This window comes from Ceratotherium simum, unplaced genomic scaffold (genome assembly GCF_057802395.1).
Source record: "Ceratotherium simum simum isolate JZ-2026a unplaced genomic scaffold, ASM5780239v1 HiC_scaffold_43, whole genome shotgun sequence".
Classification (NCBI taxonomy): Eukaryota; Metazoa; Chordata; class Mammalia; order Perissodactyla; family Rhinocerotidae; genus Ceratotherium; species Ceratotherium simum.
The window spans coordinates 9,863,683-9,876,647 of NW_028261259.1; positions in this window are offsets into that span (position 1 = coordinate 9,863,683).

Sequence of the window (12,965 nt, forward strand, 5' to 3'; positions counted from 1 at the left end):
ACACAAGATACAAAAGACAAAGACAAAAGAGAAAAACAGAGACTATCTCTGGGAGGAAAAGGGATCAAGATCAAAACCAAGAGTACTCTATCAAATTTACCAGAGTCACTAAAAACACAAGAAACTAGTTTCCCAAATATTTTCTCCTGCTAATCTAAATTTAGAAAGAGAAAAAATTTCTCACCACTTCCTTCCACCGGACTCCACAGGTAGAGATTCTGGGAGGCTGACGTGGTAAGAAGTCTTACATTTTGTCAGCTTTCGTCAGGGGTTCACGTATTTCATCCGCTGCAGTAATCCAGGGAGAAGGCAGTTCTTCCAGCCAGAGAAAGCAACTTGCCAGCCAGTGTAGCCCCACCTTGGGCGCAAAAACTCTTATTTGATTTCTGATACTGGTGATTTGTGTTTCTTTTCTTTTCTTTTGTCTTAATCAGTTTTGTTAGTGGTTTATTAACTTTATTAATATTTTTAAAAATAACTTTTAGCCTGATTTGTTTCTTTAGTATTTTTCTATTTCATTGATTCTTATCTTTATTATTGTTTCCATTCTGTACTTTTTCCAGTGTGATTCTCTTTTAATTCTTAAGACAGAAGCTGAGATTATGGATTTCCTGTCTTTCTTCCATATTCATACATTCATTTAAGGCTACACACCATTGCCTTCTAAGCACAGATGTAGCTGGTATCTCTTGTCTTCTCTAGTGTATTTCTAAACTCTGTGCTGCAAGCCATGTCTGTCCCATAGGATCTCCAGCCGATGAGCCTGCAACAATGCCAGCCTTCGTGTGTCTCCATCCCTCTACCTGAAGCTGATATCTTCTGTCCAGTGTCACCATCTCATATGATTGCAGCCCACCTCTGACCTTTTGTGTTGTCAAGGTTTTCTCTCCCCTCTGTCCATACCACCTCTCAAAAGTCTCCATTCCTTGTTCCTGTAGCCCATGTCAACTCATATAAGTCTCCATTCCATCTCTCTAAAACCCATGTCAGACACCTAATTTCATTCTCTCACGTACTTGCAGCGGGTATCTTTCCTCGAATTTCTCTATCTCCTGTGCCCACATTTGATGCCAGACCTCATATGTCTCTCTCACTCCATGTGTCTGCATCCCTTTCCATCCCTGAGTGTGCCTGTCAGCTGTGCTTCAGCCCATGCCAGCTCGTGTTTGTCTACGTTCTCTATGCCTCTAGCCCATCTAGACAACCAGTGTTTTCATCTACTGTTCCTCTAGGCCCTGTCTGAACTCGTGTGTTTCCTTACCCTGTGCCTGTAGCCCATGTGTTCCTCAAGTATCTTCACCCAGTGTCCCACACTTGGGTGTCATTCACCTGTTAAAGGATATCATAGTTTCTTCTAGGTTTTGGTCATTGTGAATAAAGTTGCTTTTTAGATGTTCTTAGGGGTCTGTGTGTGGATGTATATTTTCACGGTAGTTGGAGAAATACAGTGGTGCACCATTGGTGCATCATATAGTGACACTATACTTAGCTTCACAAGAATTAGCAAGATGTCTTCTTAAGAGGTTATACTATGTGTATTCCCATCAGCAATGAATGAGATTTCCTATTGTCCCACATCCTCACCAGTAATTGGTATTGTCAGTTTTTGGTTTTTAGCTATTCTACTAGAAGAGTAGAGTATCTCATTGGTGTTTTAATTTGCTTTTTCTTAATGCACAATGGATTTTATTTTCCAATAATTCCTTGTTGTTGAGCAATTTATATTTGCTTATTTCCCATGTATGTATATATATTTTTGGTAACTTGTCTATTCATATTTTGGTCTATTTATTTTAATTTGGGGAGTTTGTTTTCTTGTTGCAGCGTTTGACTGGTTCTTTGAATAATTTGCATGCAAGTCTTTCTGCAAATATGTGTTTTACAAATGTATTATCTTAGTCAGGAGTTTGTATTTCCAATCTGTGAATGCTGTCTTTCCCAGATTGGAGAATTTAAATTTAACCAAGTCCACATGATCAATTCTTTTGTTCATAGATTGTGCTTTTTGTGTTGTATATGAAAACAAATCATCAAACTATAAATCATGAAGATTTTCTCTTATTTCCCAGTATGATTTTTATAGTTTTGTATTTTATATTTAAGTTGATGTGTGATTTTGAGTACACTTATTTCTAAGGTGCAAAATTTGTGTCTTTGTTCATTTATTTCCATAGGGTCGTCCTTTTGTATCATCACCATGGTTGATGATGACTAGAGACTAAAAGACTAAAGACTAAAAATCTATTATGTTTTATGTTGGAGTGCATTTATTGTCATGACCAAGATCAAGTTGTCTGTACTTGCAGAGGTCTATGTGTGGACTTTCCATGTTTTTTCATTTACCTCTGTGTCTATTCATTTTAAAATATCACGATCTCTTGATTATTGTAGTATTGTAAAATATCACAGTCTCTTGACTTTGTAATTGATCTTGAAATTGAGAAGTATGAGTTCATCAATTAGTTCTTCATCAGGATTGTCTATCTGACAAAGAAAGTCTGTATGTCTGTGTTATATCCAATGCTGAAAACTAACAAGCTTAAATAAGGTTTTATTTACCAAATATTATTTCATATCATGTTAACTGGAAAAACATTTGGATTTAGAAATAACTTTTCTAAGCACTTACTTCAAGTTAATTGAATAGAGCTCTTAATTTTGACCATACCCTCCAGAGGTAAAATACCGTGCATGTATAACATACATGTAGACAGACACATATAAAGAAGAGACAGATGTTGCGGCTGACCCTGTGGCTTAGTGGTTAAGTGCGCAAGCTCCGCTACTGGCGGCCCGGGTTCATATCTCGGGCGGACACTGACGCACGGCTTCTCTGGACATGCTGAGGCCGCATCCCACATACAGCAACTAGAAGCATGTGCAATTATGACATACAACTATCTACTGGGAGCTTTGGGGAAGAAAAAAAGGAGGAGGAATGGCAATAGATGTTAGCTCAGAGCTGGTCTTCCTCAGCAAAAAGAGGAGGATTAGCACGGATGTTAGCTCAGGGCTGATCTCCCTCACAAAAAAAAAAAGAAAAAAAGAAAACCGGTACTCAACTCGACCTGCCAGTGGCAGTTTGGTGAGAAACTGAAGAGCCAGATTGTATGTATAACTGAGCTCAAATGGTATTTGTCTTTCTCTGTCTCAGTAATTTCACTTAGCATAATGACCTCAAGGTCCATACATGACATTGCAAATGGCAAGATTTTTTCTTTCTTATTGCTCAATAATATTCCATTGTAAATATGTACCACATTCTCTTTCCTTTGTTTGTGAGGAAGATCAGCCCTGTGCTAACATGTGCCAATCCTCCTCTTTTTGCTGAGGAAGACTGGCCCTGGGCTAACATCCGTGCCCATCTTCCTCCACTTTATATGGGACTCCATCACAACATGGCCTGACAAGTGGTGAGGCAGTGCGCTCCCAGGATCTGAACCCCAGGCTACCACAGCGGAACACATGCACTTAACCACTACGCCACCAGACCGGCCCATACTACATTTTCTTTATCCACTCATCTATTGATGGACATTTAGGTTGTTGCCATATCTTAGCTATATAAATAATGCTGTAATAATCACAGGGGTGCATATATCTTTTCAAGTTAGTGTTTTCATTTTCTTCGGATAAATACACTGAAGTGTATCTATTTTTAATTTTTTCAGGAACCTCCACTGTCTTTTCCATAGTGGCCGCACCAATTTAAATTCCCATGAACAGCGCACAAGGGTTCCCTTTTCTTCACATCCTTGCCAACACTTAGTATCTCTTGTCTTTTTGATGATCACCATCCTTACACGTGTGAGATGATAGCTCTTTGTGGTCTTGATTTGCATTTCCCTGATGATTAGTGACATTGATCTCCTTCTCATGTATGTGTTGGCCATTTGGATGTCTTCTTTGGACAGATGTCTACTTAGTCTTTTGCCCATTTTTCGATTGGATTGCTTTTTCTTATTGGGTTGTATGTGTTCTTTATAAATTTTCTTATGGGTTGTAAAAGTTTTTTATAAATTTTGGATATTTAACCCTTTATCTGATACGTGGTTTGTAAAACTTTTCTCCCAGCCTTTTGATTTTATTCGTTGTTTCTTTTGCTGGGCAGAAGCTTTTAAGTTTGATGTAGTCCCATTTGTTGATTTTTTCTTTTGTTGTTTGCGGTTTTGGTGGGATATCCACAAAATCATTCCCAAGACCAATGTCGAGGAGCCTCTTCCCTATGTTTTCTTCTAGAAGTTTTACAACTTCAGGTCTGAGAATGCACAAAAGGCCGGGAGGAGCAATGTCCCTTTTTTTTGCAGCTGAACAGATTCAGTCCCTCATTTCTCTATCAAGCAGTTTTGTTCAGACCTTATAAACACAATTCTTTCCAATTTTAAGCCAAATTAAAAAGGTCAGCCCACCCCATTCACTCCAAAAGTGCCCTCTAGGCTCCTCTGGTCTAGGAAATACACCCTGGGTTTCTCTTTCCTAGGAATGCTCCCCTAGCTTCCTCTGACCTAGGGTATGTACCGGTACACCTTTAAGACACCTAGCCTTAAGACTTGAAAACAGCTCAAATAAACTCTGAACTGTTGACTTACAATAAGGAGGTCCTGGTTTCAGGAGAACTCACCGGGATCACCTGAAGAATGCAGTGATCTGGGGGGCACAATGGGTCCCTATTGGTACCCAATGCCAGTTCAGTGTAGATTCCAGGTGGCCTTTGGTGGGTTTCTCTGAAATCCTGCCATGACTACACCAACAAATGTCTACGTCAATAATCCATAATCAATCTATAAATCAAAATTGGAGTGAGTTTATTATGAGCCAACTTTTGAGGACTGTGCCCCTGGGCTTTCCTTCCCTAAGGAAGGAAGGGCACCAAAGAAGTGGGGTGTACAGAGCGGTTATATACCGTCAAAGAGCATGTATCACATAGGATTGTAATGTCCCTTTTACTATAGCGACAAGATCACCCTGTCAGATTACCTGGCCAGAATAGCTATTGATGGACACAGCAGGGAGCAGGTCTGCTATCTCGATGGGCTTGGCTGGGTCAGGTCTGTTGTCTCGAACTGGGTGGTCACAGGATAACTGCAGCAACCAAATCCTAGCTTAGGGAGAAATGCTCATCCTTAAGGTAATGTCAATGAGGGGGAAGTTGCATCCTTATCTTAAGGGCATTTACTCTTCTCTTTGGGACACGGGAAAGCAGATATGCAGGACACAGACCATTTTGGAAAAACAAACTCTGGCCAAATTAGTTTTACCCCAAATGGCTTCCTCATGTGTTCCAATATATCCTATTGCTTGCCATTTATTTATCAGTTCCTTAGTACTCATTGTGTGTCTGTTATGTATATAGAATATGTAATATCCTGGGGAAAACAGGGGTCATACCATATGGTGCCTGGAGGCAGGAAGCATATAACCCTACTTGGAAAATAACTACATTTCTGAAATGCTAAACAGAAATACAGCAGAGAAAAAGACATGCCTCGATGGTCGAGGAAATCCCACAGCAAAGTTATTAATTGAATGCCAAACAGCGACAATCAGCACAAATGCCAAGAAAGCTCTGGAGACTCAAGTTTGCTCAACTAGCATCTCACAATAAAGCAAAGATTCAGCACTGGTTCTGGAGAGACCTTGATGTGGACATATGGTGATGACGTTAAATTCTTCTGAAGAGGATTTAAAAAAATTTTTTTTTTTTGTGAGGAAGATCAGCCCTGAGCTAACATCCATGCTAGTCCTCTTCTTTTTGCTGAGGAAGACCGGCTCTGAGCTAACATCTATTGCCAATCCTCCTCCTTTTTTTTCCCCAAAGCCCCAGTAGATAGTTGTATGTCATAGTTGCACATTCTTCTAGATGCTGTATGTGGGACGTGGCCTCAGCATGGCCGGAGAAGCGGTGCGTCGGTGCCCATCCGGGATCCGAACCCGGGCCGCCAGTAGTGGAGCGCGTGCATTTAACCGCTAAGCCATGGGGCCGGCCCTGAAGAGGATTTTTTAAACACAGGAAATAATGTGTGATTATTCTAACTAAACATAGATTTTTAAAATCTCAAAACAAGTGGTACTCCTGGCGGGTTATTTCTGAATAACAACTGTCATTGTCTTAGCTCTTTCCGCATAGTAGTTGCTCCTGCGTCACACCTGCCCTATGAACATGGCCAAGGCGGGTATCATTCCTGATTTCCTGGTGAGAACGCTGAGGACTTGTAAAGTTAGGAGATCTGTCTGGGCCCCAGTATTGATGATATCCTAGGATTTTTCTCTACTCCCTATTTTTATTTATCTTCTGTAATTGCCACTAGGTTTCAATATAACTGATAACTTGTTACCTTGGCATTTCAAATGAAACCCACAAAGTTTGTTGGTGTCTTTTGGTACCTTTTAAGCAAATGAGGAAAATGATATTACCAGCTACAGCTGCTGCTCCTATTGACAAGACATTTCATTTATTTTTCTACCTGACAAGCGTGTTCATTCAATAGACATTAAGTTGTTGTTATGCAGTCATCATGACATTGTCAAGAGTGGGTGGATTGACAGGACAAGTGTGCACACTTCTCTTGCTTAAGAGGCTTTCAGTGCATTTGAGGGAAAATTAAATACACTCAGGAAAGTGTTAAGCCGCCACCCTTCCAGACAGCACAACATTATTGTCAAAACGAGGGGTGCAGGTGTGCCGTGTCTGTGTGCTGATTCCGGAGTGGTCCACGTGAGCTGGGGCTTCAACTTGACTTTAGTGATTGATGAGACTCTGTGAGGGGAGGACCAGGGAGGGCCTTCTAGTGGAGTGCAGTTTGACTCAGGAAACAGGGAAAGGCGAATTTGGGGGGTGGACGAGAGGCATGTAGAAAAACTTAAGTGATAGTCTGGTTGAAGAGATGGCATGTGTAGACACTAAAAAGCCATGAAAGATAATGTGTTTTCCTTATTTTCTGCTACTGGATCCATGAGGTGAAGGAGAGGTTTTGAGATTACATCACAGCACTGCAATATGTGAGAGTCCTGGGGTGTGTCTGAAAGCCTGGAGGACCAACTGAACTTTCCATATATATATAGTTTATATGGGGTTGTATAGAGTGCTTATAGCATACATTGTATTGGGGTGAACATGGAATCCTAAGTGAAACCATTTATCCCTTTGGCTGTTGGTGTTGCCTGTTTTATATGGAGCCAGTGAAGTCCAAGACTGAGTGGCATTGTGTTAGGATGATGAAGCATTCTAGGCAAGAGTCCCTTCATCGGAGGATGTGCAACTCGCTACCCGGATAGACGCCCGGCTACACCTTCCACGAAAGTTTCACATGATACAGATGTGAAGGAGGCAGGTTCCTGTGCCTAAAGGCTGGCAACAGGCAAGGAGACATTTTACTAAACCAGCAGCTGGTGCAGCACTGTCAGGACATTACCCCTGACATCCTCTCTTGCTCGACTCTTACCTTCTTCCTCTAAGTATGAGGATATTCTCTGATGTTTCGGCCAATCCACATATATGGAATCCTTGCAGTTTCACCAATGAGAGCTCATTTCTAAATTCATGCTAATTAAACGAACCACTCATTTCACCAGTGAAAAGCTATTTTTGATATTCAGTAAGCTAAGTAGCAAAGCCTGTGGTGCTTATCAAGATATGACTAGCTTAAAGAGACGTGAATAGCTGAAACGCACAGCCAGGTCTGAAATGTGACACTTTCTGATACAAGACTAGCTGACTCCTGGAAACTGAATTCTCTATTATGGTCAATGACTCTCCCTGAAGGTAAAGCTTGAACTAACTGATCTATGCATTGTATATTACCGTCAATGCTGAAGAATATTTTATGAATTTTTTAATTTGTTAAAAAAATTTCAGAAAGAGCATCTCCTGTCCATCAGTTAATTCAGTTTAATTTATAGTCTCAACACGATGACTACAGTATGATTTTTATTTTTAATTTGCTCTTTACCTCTGCCGCACAGTTATTCTCTTTGCTTTGCTTTATAATCAACAAATGTTTAGTGAAATATACATATAAGTAAGTAAAATATCATGAGGAGAACCCAGCACATGCATATATTGAACACACACATCCTAAACATGTTGTTGTTCTGAAATCCTAATGAGTAGTTTTGCAAGGTGTTTATAGGCCTCAAAGTGGCCTCCCTTGTGAGATTTCCACTTTACTTCCTGGTGCCAGGTGTAGTTATGAGCCTTCTCATTCTGTCCACATTCTATTGGTCTGTAGCTGGGAAAAGTATTCTTTGCCATCAGATCCCTGTCTAATTCTTTTATTCTTGTCTGGTTTATTTACTTTTTCACTATATTTCTCCCAAATAGTTCCCAACTTGGACCCAAGATAAGTCAGTTTCCTGGACCTTTTGTTGTTGAAGGCAGGGAAGCTATTATCATCCTGTGGTGCCTAGTATAGGCTGTCCTTTGACTTGACCACACGTATTCAAACAGATGTTAAAAGTACAGCATATTCGAATGTATTAAAGATGCTAAAAAGTTGCTTAAAAGATGCTTAAATTTCAGGGAGTTCTCTGATTGAGTGTCTGGATTTTCTGATCTTATAATCTCTGCCCATATGCCATCTCTACCTCTAAAGAAAGAGACATCTTCTCAAAGAAACAGCTCTTAGTTTCATTGAACGTTTCTATTCTTTTTCTAGCCTCTCTTTCATCTATTTCTGTTCTGATTTTTGTTATTTCTGTCCTTCTACTGACTTTAGGCTTTGTTTATTCTTCTTTTTCTAGTTCTCTTAGGTACCGTGTTAGATTGTTTATTTGGGATTTTTCTCGTTCCTTGACGTAGGCTTCTATTGCTATAAATTTCACTCTTAGTACTATTTTTGCTGCATCTCATAAGTTTTCGTATGTTGTTTTTTATTTTCATTTTTCTCTAGTAATATTTTGTTTTCTCCTTTGCTTTATTCATTGATCAAATAGTTGTTCAGTAGCATGTTGTTTAGTGTCCAAATATTTGTGACTTTTCCAACCGTTTCTTGTAGTTGATTTCTAGTTTCACACAATTGTGGTCAGAAAAATGAGTGATATGATTTCAGTCTTCTTAGAATTATTGAGGCTTGCTTTGTTTCCCAACATATGTCTATCTTTGAGAATGTTCCATGTGAACTTGAGAAGAATGTGTATTCTGCTGTTTTGGGATGATATGTTCTCTATATATCTATTAAGACCATCTTGTCTGATGTTTCATTTAATGCCACTGTTTCCTTGTTGGCTTTCTGTCTGGATGATCAATCCATTGATGTGGGTGGGGTGTTGAAATCCCCTAAAATTATTGTGTTGCTGTCAATTTCTTCCTTTAAGTCTGTTAATAGTTGCTTTATATAGTTTGTTGCTCCTGTGTTAGGTGCATGTATATTAATGTGTTATGTCTTCTTGGTGGAATGTCCCTTTTATCTTTATATAATGTCTGTCTTTGTATCTTGTCCGGCAAGGGAAACAAAAGAAAAAATAAGCAAGTGGGACTACATAAGACTAGAAAGTTTCTGCACAGCAAAGGAAACTGTCAACAAAATGAAAAGACAACCTACCAACTGGGAGAAAATATTTGCAAATCATATGTCTGACAAGGGGCTAATTTCCAAAATATATAAGGAACTCATACAACTCCACAACAAAAAAAAGAACGACCTGATCAAAACATGGGCAGAGGATATGAAAAGACATTTTTCCAAAAAAGTTATACAGATGGCCAACAGGCACATGAAAGATGTTTAACATCACTAATTATTAAGTAAATGCAAATCAAAACTATAATGAGATATCACCTCACACCCATCAGAATGGCTATTATTAAAAAGGCAAGAAATAATAAGTGTTGGAGAGGATGTGGAGAAAAGGGAACCCTCATACATTGCTGGTGGGAACGCAAACTGGTGCAGCCACTAGGGAAAAATGATGGAGATTTCTCAAAAAATTAATAATAAAAATACCATAAGATCCAGCTATTCTACCTCTGCATATTTATCCAAAGAATATGAAGTCAGTAATTCAAAAAAATGTATGCACCCCTATGTTCTTCACAGCATTATTCACAATAGCCAACACTGAGTAGCAACTCAAGTACTTATCAATGGATGAAAGAATAAAGATGTGATATATATACATATATACCATGAAATACTACTCAGCCATAAAGAAGACAACCTCATGCCATTTGTGACAGTATGGATGGACATTGACGGTATTATACTAAGCGAAACAAGTCAGATAGAGAAAGGAAAATACTGATTGATTTCACTCATATGTGGAAAATAAACAAACACATAGATAAGGAGTACAGATTGTGGTTACCAGAGGGAAAGAGAGAAAGGTGTAAAGGGGCACATATGTATGGTGACAGATGAAAACAAGACTATTGGTGGTGAACATGATCCAGTCTATACAGAACTGAAATATAGTAATGTAGACCTGAAATTTACACTTATAAGCTATATGACCTCAATAAAATTAAAAAGAAATTTATTTTTAAATATAGCAAGACCCACTTTACACCTGGGCTGCAGGCAGCCCACACACTCACTGAATTACACAGAGGGGCAGTTTCCCAGGTGAGTCCTGTCTGTTTTGCCACCATCGGAACCTCCTGATGAAGAACACAGGCCCAAGGATGCTGAGGCATGTGGGACCCCTGGAGCAGGGAATGGTCTGAGAGTGTGTGACACAAAGTATCTGTGTAGTGCATACTGGGTAGTGAGTTTGTGCTTCCCTTCAAGGTATGCCTTTGATCATAATCTGCAGATAACTCAAGGAAAATCACTGGTAGGCTTGTTAAATGGAAAATTCTCATGTCCCAACTTCAAACTTGCTGAGTTAGAATTCCAGGGAAGGGGACACTGGACTTGTCCAGTTATTACCGTGTAGACTGAAGTCTGAGAATCACTGCTGCTGGCGTACAGCTGTAGCCACTGCCCGAGGTCAAAGCTCCACATCTTGTGAGGCCTGAGACAGCTCCCAGGGGAGATTTCTGTCTGTTGTCTGCAGAGGGGCAGCCACCTTACCTCTTCCTGCTGACTCGCTTCCCTAACTGGCTTCCTTGTGCCTTTCTTAGTCCTTTTCTTTACCTTCAGAGATAACTGGGAGAGGTAAGATAGAGATACAAATTTTGCTAAATCTAACTTTTAAGTAATCTTTAAAAAATTATACAGCATTCAGATGTAATATTTAATTTTCTTTGTGGTTGTTTTTTGTCTTTGTGCCTTTTGTTGTTTTAAAGTATTTTGTGTTATTGGCTGGAAAGATAGCATGAGATTAACATCAGCTTTATATGGAACCGTAAACCAAGAAAGCACTTTATATTTGTCATACTGAATTAAGAATCACATTTGTGTAATGATGTATAAAGGAATTTCGTTGTTTTATTATTTGTTTTTTCTTCTTTTTGGCATAATAAAGTCCCAGTTTCTTCTTGGTGGACTGAGCAGGACTATTGATGTCTGATCTATAAGTGAAGAGTTAATAGAAGGGCATTGTTACTATTCAGAAATCTCTCCCTCACCAACTTTTCCTAAATGGTAGCATGGATGTTAGAGTTAAGAATTTTCATTTTTCCCCCATTGGATTATAGAGAGAAATATAGTCATTAGAGACTTAACTTGGAGTTGTAGTCAAAGAGCATAACATAAGAGCACTGAGCTTGGGCTCTGCCATTTATCAGCTTTGTAACCTGGGTGAGTTTTCTAGCCACTGTACCCAGTCTCTTCATCTATAAAATGGTGAGAAGAACAACATCTACTACATCAGGATATTTTGAGGGATATAGGAGTTCATGTATGTTCAAGCACAGAATTAACATTCAGATTGCCGTGCCTGCTTCAGTAGAAGTGTTTGCTGCTGTTATTATAATTATCATTATTTCATCTCCTTATCTTCCTCATGAGTTCCCTGTAAAACCAACAATGATCCACAGTGTCAACAGTTTTATTCTAGGTCCCTGCTTAAAGGCCTGCAAAGGGGGCCTCGTGCTTATAACCTCCTGTTTTATCCCAGTCTCTGGAGGGATGCATTGACCTCTTTCTTCTTTGCACTAGGCACTGAATGGGGGCCCACACCCAACCCCGCATGTCCTCCTTTTAGTATCCGATGCTTTTGAAACACTGTTTAGTGTTTACTTGGTGGACTATACTCCCTGACATGAGCAACTCATGGGAGATAAGATGTAGGAAACATTGTTCTATGTAGGTCTCTGAGTTTATCATAACGCAGAGTACAGTTGATCAAGGGCCAAGGTAGAGTTCCTTAATGCAAAGATCTTCAGAGATGAGGGTGTTCTAATGTGACACCACCTGAAAATAAAGGAAGAACATAAAAGCATATGTAGTTTTAGAAGGGAAAGCACACAACTAAAAGAATTGATCCCATTAAATACACTATTCTATTTGTTTATGCATCAAATTACTGATAGGAAATAGCCACGTGTAGAGATAGTAGAATTGATCGATTTCATAGAGAATTCTTTTTAACAGTTGTTCATATCTTGTGTTTTACATCATCGATTAGGGTAATATTTTCATCTTTTCCTGTCCTAGTGTCTTTATCTTTCTCAGTTTTTCCAAGAGATATATTTATATTATCCTCTAAAATTCTAGGGCAATTTAAAAAAAGTTATGAAACATTTTAAGTTGTTGATATTGTATATTGGAGGAGCACTAGATTGCAAGTGAATTAGTGATAATTAGAGTTTTAGTTTGGTGAAAGATGGTAGTTGGAATTGATACCAGGATGGTTGTAACCCAGTTTTTTCTTCATTTTTTGATGTAGTTTTCAAAATGACAGAGCAAGTAATTTTTAATATAATAACTTGTCTCATTTTAAAATATGTGTTCTTGGAGAGGGTGATGGAGGTAGGTAGAAAATAGTTTAATGTAGTGACTTGTTTTTCTCCAGTTGATCTGTTATAAACCCAACAGCCATATAGCATCCTTTTGTCCAAATGACCTGATGGCACTTTCTTGACT